General features: G+C 38.9%; 1 pseudogene; it reads right to left on the bottom strand.

Moving 5' to 3' along the window:
- Nucleotides 1-18,644: 18,644 nt before the first annotated feature.
- Nucleotides 18,645-19,618, bottom strand: LOC138097663 (olfactory receptor 10AG1-like; annotated as a pseudogene).
- Between the last annotated feature and the right edge of the window lie 3,653 nt (nt 19,619-23,271).

Genomic DNA, 23,271 nt, shown 5'->3' on the forward strand with positions numbered 1-23,271 from the left:
ATTGTATTTCTCTATAACTTTTCTTTACATACTTCAGTAGAACTATTAATATAACAGAAATTCTCTTCCTTATATATTTTCAGCTACATATTTCAACTCTTCATTTCTCTCCTATCATTTGATGATCTTGATCATATACTTTCTTATATACAATTCACATTATTAGGCAGTTTACCAAGAAAAAATGAGAGAATATTTTTTTATTGTGCATAGGGGAATAAAATACATATATTTCAGTAAGATACTATGTGGAGGCTATCAGAGGGTTTTATTCTGGAAAAGTTGTGTGGGAATAGATACAGATAGAAGCAATTAAGAGGGTCACTCTGGGAAAACAGGGGTCACCTGGACTGTGTTCACTAGCTGTGCACGACACTTCCTGTCATGCTTTACCCTGTGCTCTGTGTGCCTCTCTGACATCTTTGTTGTTCCTCAAGAAAAATAATAATAATAATTCAGATAACAGTTTCTAAACTCACTTTTCTTTCTTTTTTTTTTAATTTTTATTTTTACTTTATTTTACTTTACAATACTGTATTGGTTTTGCCATACATTGACATGAATCCACCACAGGTGTACACGCATTCCCAAACATGAACCCCCCCCCCCACCTCCCTCCCCATAACATCTCTCTGGGTCATCCCCGTGCACCAGCCCCAAGCATGCTGTATCCTGCATCAGACATAGACTGGCGATTCGATTCTTACATGATAGTATACATGTTTCAATGCCATTCTCCCGAATCATCCCACCCTCTCCCTCTCCCTCTGAGCCCAAAAGTCCACTATACACATCTGTGTCTTTTTTGCTGTCTTGCATACAGGGTCATCATTGCCATCTTTCTAAATTCCATATATATGTTAAACTCACTTTTCTTGAGCTAGGATATTGAGATTTAGCAATGACGGATATATTGATCATTTGCACATTGGTTCTGTGATTGCAAATCAATGCCTATTTTTTAAATCATACTTGTTTGAATCCTAACTCCATTATTTATCATCTGTTATATTAAGTAACTGTTTAAATTTTCTGTTTGCTTTCTTATTTGATATAATTAAATATGATATTGTTGATAAAATTACCTATCACTTTTAATATGTTTAAGTTATGGTCCTATAATTATAATTATTAATATGGTATAATGTTCTTAAATCTTTAGTTGCCAGGGTTGTAACACACTCCCTAGAAAAATTGTTTTTGGTAGAGTTATTGAGTTACTTGTTGATGATTACATTTTTCATTTTTTTCCTATCATTAGAGCCAGGAGTAGAATACGGTCTTACCTAAATAAGGAATGAGACTCCTCTAGTACAGAATCTCAGAGCACACACTCAGTTTTGGGGCTGACTCTGCATTGCACCATTGTTAAAGTGACTTCCTCCTTAAATATTACATTCCAGGCATCACTTGACTCAACATGACTCCAAGCCCTGCTTCTCATTTCCCCATCCTTTATGTTTTGAGTTTTTCCATGCAAGCATAGTCTAAATATAGTGTCATGGACAAAAGCTACAATCCTGACAAGATGGCCTGCAATCAAGTCATGGGTTCACCTGCCAGCTGTGTGACAATGCAAAGTGCTTAAACTCCCTGTGCCATAGATCACTTGGCTGTAAAACTAACAGTTGTACCAACAGAGGATTTCTGTGTGAATTAAGTCATTTGATACATGTAAGGAAACTTAAAGTTGTTTTGGCATTCATAGAAAATCTGTTTGAAAGCTAGCTATTAAAAGCTAAATATTATTCTTCTAAATTTCACTGTTTTACCACTATGAAAAACTGCTCTCTAATTTACCTTGACTTTGTATCACATGGTTAATGAGGGAATGAAATAAGATATTAAAACAATCATCACAATGATATAAAAACACCTGACTCTTAGATGTGAATTCTCCAAGAATTTTCTGCCAATAATTTCAATAATATTATCACCTCTACTCTGTAGAACTAATAGGGAGAGCACGCACGACTTTGTAGCATATAGTGTTGCAATTTGGCTAATTCCTTTCATCTACCTTTTATTTTCCCACTGATATTACATGATCTGGAATCGAAGGACTGAGACTATTTTCATACTTGGGAACAATATAGAACCTAGAAAATGCTTGTTTACTTAATATAGTGTTCATTATTTGATTCTGGAATTGAGAAAAGGAACAGACACTTAAAATTGTCAATCTGAAAAGGGAGAAAAGATTAATACACAAAAGAATAGAATTTTAATCTTTATCATTTTATGAATAAAAAGATTTAGTATGAGCAATTTCACTCATTACTTGAATAAAATTATTTCCAGTGCTATATAAAATATAGTTTTTAATTGTACAGATATGACATTTAGTGATCAAATCTTGTATGACATGAAATAGGTAAGATTGGAGTTTGAATTTTTCAAGAGTAGAACAAGGTATATTTCAAGCATATTTGTATATCTGATAAAAATTAGCAATATAATCCTTGAAAATAATTTTAAAACAATGTTGGACAAAGCTATTTTTATTATTTTATGAATTCTATCAGTTTCTTTCTTCAAAATAATTGTTCTTTGAATTCCCCAATGGTTGTACCTTCATGTGCTATGTCATTTTAAATCTCTTATTATAATATCAAACTGAATAAACACATGTAACTTTTTTGTTACAATGTGTTGACTCAAATGAAGTTTTCTTTAATACTATCTATACCTAGACTTTAATTAATACATTTTTTGACATTTCAAAGTGACCTAGTACCATTATTCATTATTATTACTGAATTACAAATTTTATTTAATAGAATTAGAAATATATGTAAGTTGCTTTAATAAGCCAAAACACTTGCTACCATGTTAGAATTTATAATTTACACATTAAAACGTGTAAATTATTAATTTTAAATTTAAAATAAGAATTAAACCTTACTATAATTATTTTCATATTTACCTTTCTTACTTGAGACATTGCTGATTTTTCTCACTAGAGAAAGTCAGAATATTTAAGTTCCTATAAGTGAAATTACTTGTTTTATCAAAGTAATTCAACTGGCTTTTAAATATTCTGTTCTTTCTAAACATAAAGTGCTCTTTAAAAGCAGTTATCTCTACGCAAGGGATCTCTGCCACCTGGCACATTTAAATGTCCAATTAAAATCATCACTTCATGAATTTTCTGACTTGTTATATTTTTTTTTAATTTTCCCAGATAGCTCTCATTCTACTCAGAAAATGTTTTTCTTCAGCCTCCCCAGGAAGAGGACACAGTGCATTTTATTCCTTAGATGTGAACAGGGTGCTAAGTAATATTATTTGTGAGCTCCCCAGATGGTATAGTTGGTAAAGAATTGGCCTTCCAATGCAGTAGATGCAAGAGGCCAATGCAGGAGATGCAAGAGACACATGTTTGATTCCTGGGTCAGGAAATTCACCTGCAGTAGGAAATGGCAACCCACTCCAGAATCCTTGCCGGGAGAATTCCATGGACAGAGGAGCCTGGTGGGCTAGAGTCAGACATGACTGAGCACGTACACTCACACACTATTATTTGAGTTGATCCAAAACAGACACGCATCCAATTCTTACCTTAACTATTATAATACATTATACAGAGTTTCTGTATGATATGTTCCTTGATTCCTAGTTAGAGGACAGATCTGTGTAATAGTTTTAATACATATTCTGATGGCAAAGATTTTATGTGAAAAATTAGTGTGTTATTGATTTCTTCAGCAACCTGAGATTTAGCTGATGAATGTATTAAACATACATCAAAATTTAAAAATTTAACCAAGGTTAATCATAGTGGGAGAAAATTTTTCCTCTCTTTTGCAGCCTACCACCAATTTTTCCTAAATTTATTTTATATGTTCAAGATGTGAATACTTTCAGACTCTAGTTACAATAAAATGAGACTCTGGAATAAGTCCAGCTGAGATCTTGCTGCTGCTGCTGCTGCTGCTGCTGCTGCTGCTGCTGCTGCTGCTGCTGCTACTAAGTCACTTCAGTTGTATCCGACTCTGTGAGACCCCGTAGACCGGGGCTCACCAGGCTCCGCCGTTCCTGACAAGAACATTGGAGTGGGTTGCCATTTCCTTCTCCAATGCATGAAAGTGAAAAGTGAAAGCGAAGTCGCTGGGTCGTGTCCAACTCTATGAGAACCCATGGACTGCAGCCTACCACGCTCCTCTGTACATGGGATTCTACTGGCAAGAATACTGGAGTGGGGAGCCATTGCCTTCTCTGCTGAGATCATGGGAAAGATGCTAAGCAAAAGTTTGTGAGTTACACGTTTCAAATGTAGAGAAATTTCTCCAATATAGTTCAGTTGAGCAGCTCAGTCATGTCCGACTCTTTGCGACCCCATGAATCGCAGCACGCCAGGCCTCCCTGTCCATCACCAACTCCCGGAATTCACTCAGACTCACGTCCATCGAGTCCGTGATGCCATCCAGCCATCTCATTCTCGGTCGCCTCCTTCTCCTCCTGCCCCCAATCCCTCCCAGCATCAGAGTCTTTTCCAATGAGTCAACTCTTTGCATGAGGTGGCCAAAGTAATGGAGCTTCAGCTTTAGCATCATTCCTTCCAAAGAAATCCCAGGGCTGATCTCCTTCAGAATGGACTGGTTGGATCTCCTTGCAGTCCAAGGGACTCTCAAGAGTCTTCTCCAACACCATAGTTCAAAAGCATCAATTCTTCGGCGCTCAGCCTTCTTCACAGTCCAACTCTCACATCCATACATGACTACGGGAAAAACCATAGCCTTGACTAGATGGACCTTAGTTAGCAAAGTAACGTCTCTGCTTTTGAATATAGTATCTAGGTTGGTCATAACTTTTCTTCCAAAAAATAAGTGTCTTTTCATTTCATGGCTGCAGTCACCATCTGCAGTGATTCTGGAGCCCAAAAAAATAAAGTCTGACACTGTTTCCACTGTTTCCCCATCTATTTTCCATGAAGTGATGGGACCAGATGCCATGATCTTCGTTTTCTGAATGTTGAGCTTTAAGCCAACTTTTTCGCTCTCCTTTTTCACTTTCATCAAGAGGCTTTTTAGCTCCTCTTCACTTTCTGCCATAAGGGCGGTGTCATCTGTATATCTGAGGTTATTGATATTTCTCCTGGCAATCTTGATTCCAGTTTGTTTCTTCCAGCCCAGCGTTTCTCATGATGTACTCTGCATAGAAGTTAAATAAGCAGGGTGACAATATACAGCCTTGACGTACTCCTTTTCCTATTTGGAACCAGTCTGTTGTTCAATGTCCAGTTCTAACTGTTGCTTCCTGACCTGCATACAGATTTCTCAAGAGGCAGGTCAGGTGGTCTGGTATTCCCATCTCTTGTAGAATTTTCCACAGTTTATTGTGATCCACACAGTCTAAAGCTTTGGCATAGTCAAGAAAGCAGAAATAGATGCTTTTGTGAAACTCTCTTACTTTTTCCATGATCCAGCAGATGTTGGCAATTTCATCTCTGGTTCCTCTGCCTTTTTGAAAACCAGCTTGAACATCAGGAAGTTCACGGTTCACGAATTGCTGAAGCCTGGCTTGGAGAATTTTGAGCATTACTTTACCAGCGTGTGAGATGAGTGCAATTGTGCGGTAGTTTGAGCATTCTTTGGCATTGCCTTTCTTTGATTTTGGAACGAAAACTGATCTTTTCCAGTCCTGTGGCCACTGCTGAGGTTTCCAAATTTGCTGGCATAATGAGAGCAGGACTTTCACAGCATCATCATTCAGGATTTGAAACAGCTCAACTGGAATTCCATCACCTCCACTGGCTTTGTTTGTAGTGATGCTTTCTAAGGCCCACTTGACTTCACATTCCAAGATGTCTGGCTCTAGAGTAGTGATCACATCATCATGATTATCTGGGTCGTGAAGCTCTTCTTTGTACAGTTCTTCTGTGTATTCTTGCCATCTCTTCTTAATATCTTCTGCTTCTGTTAGGTCCATACCATTTCTGTCCTTTATCAAGCCCATCTTTGCATGAAATGTTCCCTTGGTATCTTGCCGGGAGCCAGTGTGAGGAATCCCGCCCGTGACAAGGTCATGAGGAAGGAAGCTGACATACGCAAGGCGTGCTCAGACTTCAGGGACCCCTCTGGAAATTCCTAAGCATGTACCCCAACAAAAATCTACCGGCTTTTGTGCTCTGCTTTTCTGCTTTTCTGGTATTCTCTGGGAAAAAGTCAATTCAGGGTTTTAGTCTTCTGCATTTGAAAGGGATGTTTCAGTTAAACCCCTCTGATAGCTCTCTAGCCTGCCTAACAGGTTCCCCAGACCTCTTACAGCTTGTGAATTGCTTACAGCCCCCCAACCGCGGGAGGCACAAAGCTTAAAAGCATCTTAAAGATACAGAGCCTTTTCTAAAGAGTTAAAAATTATATTGGTAGAGGGTTTTCACTGTTGATTCAAGGATTGCTGCCAGACCTCCTTATTCTTTATCTTTTAGGCACCTGGAAGGATGTTAATGTAAGCAGGATGTAGAAAAAGATACATAGTAGTTTTGATGTTAGCAACACTAGACTTTTGAGTTAATTGCTTCTCTTCTGCTGTAAATCACTGTACTCCCTCTACTTGTTATAAGTTGCTGTATCCTTGCTGTGTAAGAATGTAACTTTATTTAGTGCTTTCTGAGAGTGGCACCAGACCTTGGGAAAATCAACACAAATAAGTCTTGTGGTTGACAAACCCTTATCAGAAAAAAGGCTGTAAAATGTTAATTGGCCCTTTTGGCTAGAAGATGATGTAAATTACCTAAGACTTGTGTATACAATTAGGTATGCAGAGAGAAAAGCCTGGTTTTGATAAGAGTCTGGACTGCTAACGCTGCATAACTTTGTGTTACCCATTGATGTCCATGTTTTATCAAAAGTATAAAAGGCCTTCTGAACAATAAAGGACGGGACCAGATTCTCGGACCAGATTCTCAGACCAGTTTCTCGGACTAGTCTCGGCCTGGTTTCTTGGGAATCTGGCTCCCCCCGTGTCTCTCTCTCTCTCTCTTTTTCTCTCCCTTTTCTTCCCTCTGCTCTTTACTTTAATTTCAGGCTGAATTTCCATCTGGGGCGCGGAGGCTCGCCAGGTCTACTTATTTGCCCTGGTTATTAAGATCCGCGAGAAAGGGAGCTTAAGGCGAGGCACCCTTAGATATTCAAGCGGGCACCGGTGGCCCAACGTAGATGGTGCAAATTCCTTGTCTGGAATTTTATTGGTCTTCCGCGTAAACCAAGCTATTCAGCCCTCTTTCTCCACTTAATCTTCCTACTGCACTACAGTTTCTTAATCTAATCTTATATTAATAAATAAACAAGTCTTTCCACGCCAACGCCGTCCACCCTTCGAATTCCCTGGATCCACCGGGGCTGGACCCCGGCAGTATCTCTAATTTTCTTAAAGAGATCTCTAGTCTTTCCCATTCTGTTGTTTTCCTCTATTTCTTTGCATTGATTGCTGAAGAAGGCTTTCTTATCTCTTCTTGCTATTCTTTGGAACTCTGCATTCCGATGCTTATATCTTTCCTTTTCTCCTTTGCTTTCTCCTCTCCTCTTTTCACAGGTATTTGTAAGGCCTCCCCAGACAGCCATTTTGCTTGTTTGCATTTCTTTTCAATGGGGATGGTCTTGATCCCTGTCTCCTGTACAATGTCACGAACCTCATTCCATAGTTCATCAGTCACTCTATCTATCAGATCTAGGCCCTTAAATCTATTTCTCACTTCCACTGTATAATCATAAGGGATTTGATTTAGGTCATACATGAATGGTCTAGTGGTTTTCCCTATTTTCTTCAATTTGAGTCTCAATTTGGTAATAAGGAGCTCATGATCTGAGCCACAGTCAGCTCCTGGTCTTGTTTTTGTTGACTGTATAGAGCTTCTCCATCTTTGGCTGCATAGAATATAATCAATCTGATTTTGGTGTTGACTCTGATTTTGGTGATGTCCATGTGTAGAGTCTTCTCTTGTGTTGTTGGAAGAGGGTGTTTGCTACGACCAGTGCATTTTCTTGGCAAAACTCTATGAGCCTTTGCCCTGCTTCATTCCACATTCCAAGGCCAAATTTGCCTGTTACTCCAGGTGTTTCTTGACTTCCTACTTTTGCATTCCAGTCCCCTATAATGAAAAGGACATCTTTTTGGCGTGTTAGTTCTAAAAGGTCCTGTAGGTCTTCATAAAACCGTTCAACTTCAGTTTCTTCAGTGTTACTGGTTGGACATAGACTTGGATAACTGTGATATTGAATGGTTTGCCTTGGAAATGAACAGAGATCATTCTGTTGTTTTTGAGATTGCATCCAAATACTGCATTTCGGATTCTTTTGTTGACCATGATGGCTACTCCATTTCTTCTGAGGGATTCCTGCCCGCAGTAGTAAATATAATGGTCATCTGAGTTAAATTCACCTATTCCAGTCCATTTTAGTTCACTGATTCCTAGAATGTCGACGTTCACCCTTGCCATCTCTTGTTTGACCACTTCCAATTTGCGTTGATTCATGGACCTGACATTCCAGGTTCCTATGCAATATTGCTCTTTACAGCATCGGATCTTGCTTCTATCACCAGCCACATCCACAACTGGGTATTGTTTTTTCTTTGGCTCCATCCCTTCATTCTTTCTGGAGTTATTTCTCCACTGATCTCCAGTAGCATATTGGGCAGCTTTGCATACTGTTTGTGGGGTTCTCAAGGCAAGAATACTGAAGTGGCTTGCCATTCCCTCTCCAGTGGACCACATTCTGTCAGACCTCTCCACCATGACCCACCCGTCTTGGGTTGCCCCGCAGGCATGGCTTGGTTTCATTGAGTTAGACAAGGCTGTGGTCCTAGTGTGATTAGATTGACTAGTTTTCTGTAAGTATGGTTTCAGTGTGTCTGCCCTCTGATGCCTTCTTGCAACACCTACCATCTTACTTGGGTTCCTCTTACCTTGGACATGGGGTATCTCTTCACGGCTGCTCCAGCAAAGCACAGCCGCTGCTCCTTACCTTGGACAAGGGGTTTCTCCTTACCGCCCCCATTCCTGACCTTCAACGTGAGATAGCTCCTCTAGGCCCTCCTGTGCCTGCTCAGCCACCGCCCCTCGGGTTGCTCCTCTGGCCACAGGCCCTGGCCTCTGGCGTGGGTGGCTCCTCCCAGCTGCCGCCCCTGGCCTCAGGCTTGGGGTGGCTCCTCAGGGTCACCGCCCCTGGCCTCGGGCGTGAAGTGGCTTCTCCCAGCTGCCCCTGACCTCGGACATGGGGTGTCTCCTTCTGGCCGCCACTGACCTCGGACAGGGTAGCTCCTCTCCAGCCGCCGCCCCTGACCTCGGATGCAGGCTGGCTCCTCCCGGCCGTTCCTGCGCCGTCGCAGCCTGGCACTCTGGGCCGCTGTCCCTGACTTCGGACGTGTTTAAAAATCTTGGCTTAAAGCCAGTTTCTCATAACCAAAAAAATTAGATATTGTTTCCTATTATTTAGTAAATAGTGATTTCTTAAAGTTTATGATTATGAAGAGAAAACATTTACGAGAGGGAACATATATAGTAATGTGACAGTGCGAGTGATTTGGAAGGTTAATTAAAAAAGTATCAGGAGCCTCACGCAAAGATCACGGAAGGCCCGTGAGTAGTGGGTGGTGGGACAGGCTTCTCACGGGGAGCGGATGTGATAAAGGACAGAAAGGGAGTGAGAGGCCAGCCAGGCTGAGCTCCTGCAGGGGCTCATCCAAGAAACAGCTGGTGCTGGGAAGGAGTTACAAGACCTCATGATTCGCAGAGTGCAGTACTATGCATAGGCTTCTCAGGTGGCTCAGTGGTAAAGAATCTGCCTACCAAGGCAGGAGAGGCTATTGTCCATGGCGTCTGACAACGAGTCCGACACAGCTGAGCGACTGAGCACAGCTCAGTGCAGTATCATGCATAAATAAAGAAGCCTTCTGCTGGAATAGAATAGAAATTCCAGAAAAGGCTCAAATATACATGAAAATTTGTCATTGACTAAAAATAGCCTACCAAATTGGTAAAGCGTGGACATTTAAAATAATTGTTATTCAGACAACTGGGCAGCCTTAGAGGGGAAAAAGACAGTATATGTATTTTTGAAAACTATCCCACAGCAGGATAAACCCTAAATGATACACAAGTTTGAATATTTTAGAGTGAAATGATGACAGTATTCTAAGAAATGGGTTTTATAGTTTTGGAGTAAGGAAAGTTTAACTCATTAAAATTTAGAATGCAGGACACACACACACACACACACACACACAAACAAAAATACTGTGTAAAAATAAATGATTCTAGACGCTAAAAAGTAGCAAGCCCCATAAGTATCAAATATAATTAATATAATGGAAAAAATTGTTACAACTGATTTCAAATAAAATGATCTTGCCTCCTTCTTTAATACAGAGGAAAAGCACAAAGTATAAATTTGTTAAATGGGTAAAGCAAATGAATTAACAATTCACAGAAGAAAAATATTTCTTCAACACACAGACAACAGCTTCATTTGTAAAAAAAAAAATAATAATAATAAGTAAATTGTAATCTGAACAATGATACAGTGTTTAAAAATCTGACACATTTTCCTATGCATTGTGTATGTGTGGAGAGGAATATCCAATTGACCAATATCACAATTGTACTCACTCTTTGAAATAATCAGTAAGCTTGCACACATACTAAGATATGCAGTAGCATGATATTGCAACAAATTTTTGCTTGAAAAAGTGTGACTATTTTATGACTTAATGAGCCTTGATTTTTATATTGTCATCTATTCTTTTTTTTCTCCCACAGTTATATATCTTTAAAATATGTTCTATAATTTATCAAAAATTTCTAGTGCTTAAAAGTAGACTGGCTTATTGTGACCCAGTGCCTCTTAACCACAAATGAAAGTTATTTGTTTTTAATTGTTTTAGAGGTTGGAAAATTAAACTTGGCTTTAAGTATGTCCTTTTATAAAGATGTTGATTTATTTTTCAAAGAAATTCTGTAGCATCATCAGTCTTGAATCATATTTTTGTTGCTTGATTACTACTTTTTTATAAAAGATAATTCATTTTTCTAAATTAGTTTCAGAAAAAAAAATAGAAGCATAGCCAAAAGTAAGAAAGAGTATTATGCTTTTTTCCATGATAGAATATGCCCATTAAATAAAATTTAAGAAATAGAGGGAATTATATACATATACATATGATAAATGGTGTTCTAAATACTGCTTTTTACCTTAACAAAAAGTATATGTACAGTATGATTATGATTTGGTTTGCTTAAAAATATGCTTAATCCATGCTGTATGTAATTGCATTTTATTCATTTCTATAACTCCTTGGTTTTCCTCTGTGTGAAATTATCACAATTACAGTCAATTCTAGTTTGATAAAGATTTGACGTTATGAATGATGTGAAATGAGCATTCTTAGATGCATCCCTTGGCATACATGTGCATACATTTCTTCTGGTACGTGGCTAAGGGTAAGCTTTTCTTGATGAAGGCAGGCTGTGTGCTAATACGCTGTACAATTCACACACCACCATCAGGTGAGAGCTTTCATTACTCCACATCCTTTATGTATGTGATAGGGTGAGTCTTTTTGTTTATTTCATCCTTGTAATGAATGTGTCATAGATTTCATTCGGTTTTAGTCTGCATTTACTGGTTGCTAATGAGTTATTTTCTTCTTTTTTTCTGGACATTTAGATTACTCTATCTTGTGAAATGCACCTTTGAGTCTATTGTCAATTTTTCTCCTGAATTTTTGATGCTTTTTATTTAGAGCACTCCTTTAACTATAGCATATTTAAAAATTTTATGTTGAAATTTTTCACTCTGAATAGCAGTATTTCTTAGTCGAGGAGGTGCAACTGATTAATGTTTCAGTTCAGTTCAGTTCAGTTCAGTTCAGTCGCTCAGTAGTGTCTGACTCTTTGTGACCCCATGAATCGCAGCACACCAGGCCTCCCTGTCCATCACCAACTCCCGGAGTTTACTCAAACTCATGTCCATCGAGTCGGTGATGCCATCCAGCCATCTCATCCTCTGTCGTCCCCTTCTTCTCCTGCCCCCAATCCTTCCCAGCTTCAGGGTCTTTTCCAATGAGTCAACTCTTTGCATGAGGTGGCCAAAGTATTGGAGTTTCAGCTTTAGCAGAGTCTTTCCAATGAACACCCAGGACTGATCTCCTTTAGAATGGACTGGTTGGATCTCCTTGCAGTCCAAGGGACTCTCAAGAGTCTTCTCCAACACCACAGTTTAAAAGCATCAATTCTTTGGCGCTCAGCTTTCTTCACAGTCCAATTCTCACATCCATACATGACCACTGGAAAAACCATAGCCTTGACTAGACGGACCTTTGTTGGCAAAGTAATGTCTCTGCTTGTCTACATTATATCTAATAATTTTATCAAAAAACACTTTTCTTGCACCAATGTCATGAAGTTAATAAACATTATCTTGGAAAAGACATGCATTTTTACTTAAGTTTACAAATTATCTGAGGATACAATTTAAAATAAATTTTGTGAAGTGAGTGTCAACTCTCTTTTTTTTGCACCGTTATATATAATTAAATTAATATAATTTATTAAAAGGCCATCTTTTCTACATTTTCTGCAGTATGAACTTTTGCTTATTAAAGTGTGCCCATGTTCTATAGTCATTCAACAAGTATTCTCTAAAGCTTTCCATATGCAGTAATCTTTGCTAGCTGAAATCTTTTGCTTTTTAGTTATAACAATACAGAGGGAGACAAAATAGAAAATACATTATGAATTTTGGATAAAAATACTGGGAAGCCAATTGGTAGATAAAATATGCTATATTGTTTTAGTAATTTGGCCACCTGATGCAGAGAGCCAACTCAATGTAAGAGACCTTGATGCTAGTAAAGATGAAGGCAAAATGGAGGAGACAGCAGAGGATGAGATGGCTGGATATTAATAGTGTCACTGACTCAATGGACATGAATCTGAGCAAATTCTGAGAGACAGTGAGTGACTGAGGAGCCTGGCATGCTACAGTCCATGAAGACACAGAGTTAGACATGACTTACCAACTGAACAACAACAACAAATCAAATAAGCAGTGAATTTTTGCTGACAGAGACTAGTCCATTACATATGAGATCAGCAAAAAAATTAATTTCTTATAAATGCAAACACTAGGGAGATAATCCTGATATCAGAAAGTTAAGCATAAAATGGCAAGTTCATGAAGGTAATAAATTTAATATTAATACAAGAAGCAAAATTGGAAATAATGTCTGATTAAGACAAGAGCAGAACTAAGTGGGGAAAAAGATCACTAGCTCAAAGCAGTGGATAAGATGTTAAACAATAAGGCAGTCATTTTCTCAAGGCTGTTGTGACAGCCTCATTCCTCAGAGTATATATCATGGGATTAAATATCAGGGTAACATGGTACAGAAAGAAGATTAAAAACCTTTCCTGTAAAAATGTTTGGAATCATGTCATAAATATGTAATGGTTCTGGGTCCACAAAATAAAGGCACAACTATGGGGCTTCCCAGGTGGCATTAATGGTAAAGAACCTACCTGTCAAAGCAGGAGACATAAGAGACGCAGGTTCGATCCCTGGGTAGGGAAGATCCCCTGGAGAAGGGCACAGCAGCCCATGCCAGTGTTCTTGCCTGGAGAATCCCATGGAGAGACGAGCCAGCTGGGCTGCGGCCCACAGGGTTGCAGAGAGTCGGACACAACTGAAGCAACTTAGTGCACACGCGTGATGTGAGGTGAGCAGGTGGAGAAAACTTTGGCTCATCCCGTTACTGATGGCAACATATGATGGAGAAGTGATTTTACTGTAGGAGCCAAGTATCAACTGAAAAGGGGTCATGACAAATGATTCACTAATGGTACAACTGTAGAGACTGACATCTCATTCAGAAAAACATCACCACAGGCCACCTTGTAGTTAGATCCAAAAATGACAGAGGGGAAATCTGGCATGTTTGCCTTATCCTGGCTGTAACATCACTGATCCAAGAGCCAAGCATCATCAGCTGAACACAGAGCTCCCAGTTTATAACCAGAGGAAGTTGCAGCAGTTACAGATGGCCACATAGCAGTCATGGGCCATAACTGTCAAGACTAAGTATTCTGTGTCGCCAAGAATACAAATAAAATACATCTTTGTAGTGCAGGCAAAATTGGATATTCTAGAAAGAGTGACATAACACATTTCCAGGAAGGAAAAGTTACTGAGGAAAAAACACATAGGAATCTGAGAGCCTGGTCTACTCTGATTATAAGAGTATTGCTGTTGCTTCTCACCAGGATAATTACATAAAAAAGGAAAATATTACAAAGAGAAACACTGGGAATACAGAGACATTGGGAATACAGAAAAATCAAAAAGAACCAGTGTTATCACTGAAGTAAGATGTGCTTCTTGATTCTGTGAAGGTGTGTTTGATGTTCTCTCTGTGAAAAGAGTGAAATCAGTAATTTTTATTTTTATTTTCTATAGTAATTTTATTTTATATAGTATCAGTTCAGTTCAGTTCAGTTCAGTCGCTCAGTCATGTCCAACTCTTTGTGACCCCACGAATCACAGCACGCCAGGCCTCCCTGTCCATCACCATCTCCCGGAGTTCACTCAGACTCATGTCCATCGAGTCAGTGATGCCATCCAGCCATCTCATCCTTGGTCGTCCCCTTCTCCTACTGCCCCCAATCCCTCCCAGCATCAGAGTCTTTCCCAATGAGTCAACTCTTTGCATGATGTGGCCAAAGTACTGGAGTTTCAGCTTCAGCATCATTCCCTCCAAAGAAATCCCAGGGTTGATCTCCTTTAGAATGGACTGGTTGGATCTCTTTGCAGTCCAAGGGACTCTCAAGAGTCTTCTCCAACACCACAGTTCAAAAGCATCAATTCTTCAGCACTCAGCCTTCTTCACAGTCCAACTCTCACATCCATACTTGACCACAGGAAAAACCATAGCCTTGACTAGACGGACCTTAGTCAGCAAAGTAATGTCTCTGCTTTTGAATATGCTATCTAGGTTGGTCATAACTTTTCTTCCAAGGAGTAAGCGTCTTTTAATTTCATGGCTGCAGTCACCATCTGTGGTGATTTTGGAGCCCAAAAAAATAAAGTCTGACACTGTTTCCACTGTTTCCCCATCTATTTCCCATGAAGTGGTGGGACCGGATGCCATGATCTTCGTTTTCTGAATGTTGAGCTTTAAGCGAACTTTTTCACTCTCCTCTTTCACTTTCATCAAGAGGCTTTTTAGTTCCTCTTCACTTTCTGCCATAAGGGTGGTGTCATCTACATATCTGAGGTTATTGATATTTCTCCCGGCAATCTTGATTCCAGCTTGTGTTTCTTCCAGTCCAGCATTTCTCATGATGTACTTATAGCTATATATAAATATGTATTTGTTGTTGCTGTTCAGTCTTTCAGCCATGTCCGACTCTTCGTAACCCTATGGACTGCAGCACTCCACGCCTCCCTGTCCCTCACCATCTTCCAGAGTTTGCCCAAGTTCATGTCCATTGCATCCATGATCCCATTCAACCATTTCATCTTCTGATGCCCTCTTCTTCTGCCCTCAATATTTCCCAGCATCAGGGTCTTTTCTAATGAGTCGGCTGTTTGCATCAGGTGGTCAAAGTATTGGAGCTTCAGCTTCAGCATCAGTCCTTCCAATGAATATTGAAATATATATGTTTATATTATATAAAATATATATTATAGATATGTAAAAGTGCCTATGTACATATGTATCCTATATACATATGTATCATAATTTTAAATTTATCTCTGTTTGTAACTGTTATTACAGCCATTTTTGTCCTTTTTTGATGACATGACCAAACATTATATATTCTGGCTCTGTTTAGTTCATAAAAAATGTGCTATTTCTTTCAAATATCAAATATTATTTGACTGATATTTAAATTTCTCTGTTAGATACTAAATATTCTGTAAAATGTTGGGAGGCAATAAGAAAAGAAGAAATGCAGTAATTTTTTTCCACATGTCAGTTTTATTTTCTGAATAAAATTTATTATTTTTGCGATGTGCATATTATTCTTTTTGTAATAAATCCATACTACAAAAAAGTATAAATAAATAAATAAGTCAGACATTATCTGAACTCCTGTCACTGTAAAGTAGTCCTTTCTCTCTTCTAATACACATCCAGATATTGCTGACATATATAGACACCACCTAGAAAGATGCACATGTGAAGTGATATATGAATATATGGATGCTATCTCCCTTTGTTTTACAAAAATAGAGTTATGTTTTATACATGTATTTATGTACTTACTTACATGCCTGGAAAGCTTGGGATTTCCTCACTGGCGTGGCTCTAAAACATTGTCCTGAGAGACTGTGCAGCATCACATGGGAAACGGGCACCCATGTCTACTATGTTCCAAATAAGAACAGCTTACCTTGGCTTTGCTAGTGTTATTTTTTGCAGTACTAAAAAAGATTTTAATAAACATCCTGAACAAACACAATTAACCATCATTCTTGGGCAAATATTTTTATGAGGCTTCATAGATACAGTTTTTAAAGTAAAAAAAAAAAAATTCTACATATTTTTTTAAATCACTGTTCCCAAAAGATACAGAATTTATTCCAGAGGACTAGAATTAAAACGCCATAATAAAAAGACTGCTTACACAGTGTATTACTTTCCTAGATCTATTGTAACAAATTATCACAAATTGAGTGGTTTAAGGAACAAAAGTTGACTTTCTCACATCTGTAAAAGCCAGTGTCCCAAATCACAGTGCTGGCAGGGTTCTCCTCCACAGGCTCTGAAGGGATAGCCACTCCTTCCCTCTTTCTGCTTCTGGTGGTCCCTGGTCTGCATTGCTTCATGGCTGCATCACTCCCGGTTGCTGCCTCCATCTTCACATGATATCCTTCTATGTGTCACTGTATCTCTATTTTTAACTTACTCTCTCTTCCCACCTTATAAGAACTAAGAACAATGATCATAGGATATAATGCCCTTCCCATAAATTAAGATAATCTTATTTCAAAGTCCTTAACTGAATTACATCTGCAAAGGCTTTTAGTTTCCTAATAAGTTCAGGTTTGTGTTGGGAGCAGTGTTAGGCATTACTGACAAAATGGAGGCATGGCCCCAATCCCCCTCTCTTTGTCCCACAGGCACGGACCCAGGATGAAGGAGTTAGGCCTTGTGATTCTGACTTGTTTTTTCCTGTCCTCGGCTGAGTTGACTGAAAAGGAATATTAAGGTGATTATTGTTCTTGAGAGGAGCATGAGAAGGCACAAAGCCTTCTGCAGCATTGCTCAGAGAATAATTCATATAGTTAATCATTGACATTTGTTTAAGGACTTTTACAAAAGAGTGTTCCAGGATGAACACATGGGCTGCAGCTTGAGGCCATGGGAGGGATTGATATCTCAAGCCTATTTGTGAGGAGAATGTTTATGGCAAAGGAGTTTACTGAATTTAGGGCTTCGAAATAATTAAAATAGTTATGTTAAAGATTTAAGGAATGTTGTAATGTTAGCATATTTTACTATAGCTTATAGAGGTTAGAAATTTTAGAGATACTAATAGCTAGAAGCCTTTTTAAGAGATAGTGAGCTCAGGATGTTAGGGGTAAACAGGATTTAGAAAGATAAGAAATAAACTGAGGAATGTAGCATGAGTTACAATGTAATCACAAGTTAACTATAGGACACATAAGAGGAAGTAGATAATAGATGGTAAAGCTGATTCCAAGAGAATCGCTGAAGTAGGAACTATGTTTGAAGGGCAACAATGATTTATGGAGATAATAAATCTGGATGAGGAGGAACTGAAAATGTCAAACCTCTGACCTAATGCTTTTATAAAAGTATAAAAAGAAAATCTTAAACTTGAAATAAATGTGCAGTCCAAGAAAACTGAGAGGCTCCGTCATTACTCACCGACACTGTCCCTCCCTTCAGGTTGAATCCCTGGCTGCTAGAGCTGGACTCAGGTTTGCAGGTTGTAACCTGACATATATTTAAAGGGATCAACATTCAACCCAATGCAGTTTATAAATTCCTAATATTCCTAATACTAAGGAGACACTACAAAAGCAAAACATGAAGCTACAAGCCAGAGGAAATGACGTCACTATAGAACAGTCAGCATTGAGGTAACAAAGGATCCTTTCAGGGTTTGTACTCTGAAAGGGATATGGACAGTTACAAAACAGAGAAAGAAGGAGAAACTGCAAGAAAACACTCGGATTCCCCTACTCCCACCAACTTGGATGCAGTTGTTATTTTCTCCTCGTCTAAATCCAATCGTAAGTACAGAAAAGGACAGTGAATATGCCTGAAGGAATGGAAAGTTTCAAGCAAATTTCTTACAGGACATGACCATGATCATTTGTTACATCGCATTTAACTATCATTTTATTGCTCAGGAAATGTCTTACCTCAGTCTTTCCCAGTGAGAGAAAAGATAGGTCTTCAGAATAGATCATTGCCATGGAGATAATTTGTGCTTTGATAACCTGGAAACCCTTAACTCTTTGAAACTAAGGTTCTTTCACATAATGTGAGATGGCAGTAATGATATTAACTATCAGTTTATAGGAACATAGAAATAAACTAGATGATTTTTTCTGATGTATTTACATGAGAAACATAGAAACAAATTGCTTCTGTAATTTCAAGCCTTTGAGTCAAGTTGATAATTTACTTAGTAGTTTTCTCAGTGCTACAGTGATATCTTTGTTCCTCAGAGTAAATATATTGGGATTCAACGTTGAGATCCAAACTGTGTAGAAAGGAGAGATCAGCTTCCCAGTGTCTTCAGATGGATTTGGTTTGGGCTGTAAATAGGTGGTAGAGGCTGTGCCGTAGAATAAGACCACCACTGTGAGGTGAAACGAGCAAGTGGAGAACGCTTTAGCCCTCCCTCTTGTAGATGGTGATTTCAGAATGTTGGAGATGATCTTGCCATAGGAGACTACAGTCAACAGAAATGGAACCATGATGAACACCACTGCAACTGCATAGACTGCTATCTCATTCACAAATGCGTCCCCACATGCAAGCTTGAATACTGGGGGGAGGTCACAGAAAAAAAAGATTAATTGTGGTAGATCCACAAAAGGGCAGAGAGAAAACTGGCCATGTTTGCCCAATTACAACAGGAACTCCACTGACCCAGGAGGCAGTGACCAGCTGGACACAGACCTGAGGGCTCTTGATCAGACCATAGTGAAGAGGGTTACAAATGGCCATGTAGCTGTCATAGGCCATCACAGCCAGGAGGAGACACTCTAAACCTCCAAACAGAAGGACCAAATACATTTGTGTAGTGCAGGCAATGAAAGAAATGTGCCTTTTCTGGTTCAGAAGGTCCATGAGCATTCTTGAGATAGTGGCAGTTACATAACAGATTTCTAAAATGGAAAAGTGGTTGAGGAAAAAGTACATGGGAGTCTGGAGAATAGGGTCAATTCTTGTTATCAGTACAATGACACTATTACACATCAGAATGGTCAGATAGAGGACTAAAAATATCCCCAAAAGAATCCATTGGAAACAGAATATCAGAAAACCCCAAGAGGATAAATTCCATCATTGTAGTGATATTTGATTTTTCTGTTCTTAATTTGTACTCCATCTGTAGATATGATAAATTCAAGATGGTTAATTCATTAATGATTTTGAGGAACATTTCCCTTCAGTTAACTGGACCTATTTGCATAATCCATGCAAGTATTTCTGCCTTTGCCTTGCTCAGTTTCCAAGAAATGAGATTTGAAACCTCAGCAACGAACTGATGTGCAGTTAAAATCAATTAGAGAAATAAAATCTCCATTTTCTTATACTTGGATGTAGTGATACCAGAGGGCTTCCCTGATATCTCAGCAGTAAAAGAATTTGCTTGAAATGCAGGAGATACAGGAGATGTAGGTTTGATTTGTGGGCAAGGACGATCCCGTGGAGGAGGGGATGGCAACCCACTCCAGTATTCTTGCCTAGAGAATTCCATGGACAGAGGAGCCTGGCGGGCTATGGCCCATTGGGTCACAAAGAGTCAGACATGACAGAAGTGACTGAGCAGCAGCAGTAATGACACCAGAAACAATGATGTATGCATTTTTATTTAGAGCTGATTGTACATGAATAGTATTAAATTATTTCACCCCTTTTAAAAGTGAAATTATATGTGACACAGGCTTGCTATTGTTTTCCTTTGGGTTCATCAATTTCTTTTTCTGTACCTATTGACTTATTCCATTTCCTTTCAATTCAAAGCTTTTCACTTAAAACTTTTGCCTAATTTTTATTCGTAACATTTTAAGCCCTCCCATTTCTACTCCAATGAGAACTGACTTTCTTAAACTCAGTCCTTGTTACTGGGGGAACAGATACATGTAAACGTATTGTTCTCTACTGTGTACCTCACCCATCAGTTATGCTACACATGGAAAGCATGTTACATCATAGGGCCCAATAATGTTCCCTATTAATACCCAATGTACACTGCATTACAAATACTAATTAACCTTTAACTCAGTCCATAAATATGACCCATTCTTCATGATATTTGGAGTTCCCTGATAGCTCAGTTGGTAAAGAATCCACCTGCAATGCAGGAGACCCTGGTTGGATTCCTAGGTCGGGAAGATCCAATGGAGAAGGGATAGGCTACCCACTCCAGTATTCTCAGGCTTCCCTTGTGACTCAGCTGGTAAAGAATCTGCCTGCACAGCAGGAGACCTGGGTTTGATACCTGGGTTGGGAAGATCCCCTGGAGAAGGTAAAGGCTACCCATTCTAGTATTCTGGCCTGGAGAATTCTATGGACTGTCCATGTGGTCACAAAGAGTCAGACATGACTGAGTGATTTTCACTTTCATGATATTTTAATATACTCTGTTCTTAACCTATGTGATTCTCTGATCCATTGTCATCTACTCTTATGACCAAATAAAATACTTCCTATATAATTCTTCTGTAATTTTATCTAATAAATGTAACTTTATTTAAACTCTATGATTATTTACTTTAGGAATGCACACACACACAGTTATCTTGCTTCACTTCAAGATCATGTAATCAGTTATCAGGCAGTCACCACTGTGTGACAATTTCCATAACACTTTATTAATGTTTGTTTTCTAACTGTGTTTCATATCTCATTAAATCTACTATGTCTATTCCCATCTTCCAGCTCCACAGACTATTGTTTTTGCATTAATACTTTGACTTTTTAAAAAACTGAGTCCACAAATGTTCTCCCATATTTCTCTATTTACACTAGAATTAGTTTTCAAAATTACCTTAAGTGAAAGTTTTATTATAAATACTATTATTACTATTGCTATTTCACTTATTTCTAATTTTATCATTTAAAAAGTTAAGAAATACATTGGTTAATTTAAGTTGCTAACTAATTTTCAGATAAAGATCTCAGAATTTCATATTTTTCTGTTTTATCCTTTTTATCTTAAACCTCAAATCAGAACTACTTTTAAATAAAATCGTCTAACATCTTACCTTCATGAATTTACATGAAGTTATCTATGAGAATATAGATGTTTTAACCCTGTAAATTTTTACAATTCGTTTGAATGAGGAAGTCACTGTCATTCTGGAGTCTTCTTCAAAGATCAGCTGCTCTTATATAGGAAGTAGTCATGCCCACGTTGGGGGACATTTTCTCTTGACTATCAGTTTAATTTCTAGAAAAATGTTTCTGGGTTTATGTTTTAAGACTACTTTTTCTGTAGATGATTTGTCTTCTGAAGCTCCTTCTTGGAATAAAAGTTCCCCTCTGTGTGGGTGGAAAAATGACAATTCAGTTCAGTTCAGTTCAGTCGCTCAGTCGTGTCTGACTCTTTGCGACCCCATGAATCGCAGCACGCCAGGCCTCCCTGTCCATCACGAACTCCCGGAGTTCACTCAGACTCACGTCCATCGAGTCAGTGATGTCATCCAGCTATCTCATCCTCAGTCATCCCCTTCTCCTCCTGCCCCGAATCCCTCCCAGCATCAGAGTCTTTTCCAATGAGTCAACTCTTCGCATGAGGTGGCCAAAGTACTGGAGCTTCAGCTTTAGCTTCATGCCTTCCAAAGAAATCCCAGGGCTGATCTCCTTCAGAATGGACTGGTTGGATCTCCTTGCAGTCCAAGGGACGCTCAAGAGTCTTCTCCAACACCACAGTTCAAAAGCATCAATTCTTCAGCACTCAGCTTTCTTCACGGTCCAACTCTCACATCCATACATGACTACGGGAAAAAACATAGTCTTGACTAGACAGACCTTAGTTGGCAAGGTAATGTCTCTGCTTTTGAATATGCTATCTAGGTTGGTCAAAACTTTTCTCCCAAGGCATAAGCGTCTTTTAATTTCATGGCTGCAATCGCCATCTGCAGTGATTTTGGAGCCCAAAAAAATAAAGCCTGACACTGTTTCCACTGTTTCTCCATCTATTTCTCATGGAGTGATGGAACCAGATGCCGTGATCTTCGTTTTCTGAATGTTGAGCTTTAAGCCAACTTTTTCACTCTTCTCTTTCGCTTTCATCAAGAGGCTTTTTAGTTCCTCTTCACTTTCTGTCATAAGGATGGTGTCATCTGCATATCGGAGGTTATTGATATTTCTCCCAGCAGTCTTGATTCCAGCTTGTGTTTCTTCCAGTCCAGTGTTTCTCATGATGTACTCTGCATAGAAGTTAAATAAGCAGGGTAACAATATACAGCCTTGACGTACTCCTTTTCCTATTTGGAACCAGTCTGTTGTTCCATGTCCAGTTCTAACTGATGCTTCCTGACCTGCATACAGATTTCTCAAGAGGCAGGTCAGGTGGTCTGGTATTACCATCTCTCTCAGAATTTTCCACAGTTTACTGTGATCCACACAGTCAAAGGCTTTGGCATAGTCAATAAAGCAGTAATAGATGTTTTTCTGGAACTCTCTTGCTTTTTCCATGATCCAGTGGATGTTGGCAATTTGATCTCTGGTTCCTCTGCCTTTTCTAAAACCAGCTTGAACATCAGGAAGTTCACGGTTCACAAATTGCTGAAGCCTGGCTTGGAGAATTTTGAGCATTACTTTACCAGCATGTGAGATGAGTGCAATTGTGCAGTAGTTTGAGCATTCCTTGGCATTGCCTTTCTTTGGGATTGGAATGAAAACGGACATTTTCCATTCCTGTGGCCACTGCTGAGTTTTCCAAATTTGCTGGCATATTGAGTGCAGCACTTTCACAGCATCATCTTTCAGGATTTGAAATAGCTCTACTAGAATTCCATCACCACCACTAGCTTTGTTTGTAGTGATGCTTTCTAA

This window comes from Capricornis sumatraensis, chromosome 21 (genome assembly GCF_032405125.1).
Source record: "Capricornis sumatraensis isolate serow.1 chromosome 21, serow.2, whole genome shotgun sequence".
Classification (NCBI taxonomy): Eukaryota; Metazoa; Chordata; class Mammalia; order Artiodactyla; family Bovidae; genus Capricornis; species Capricornis sumatraensis.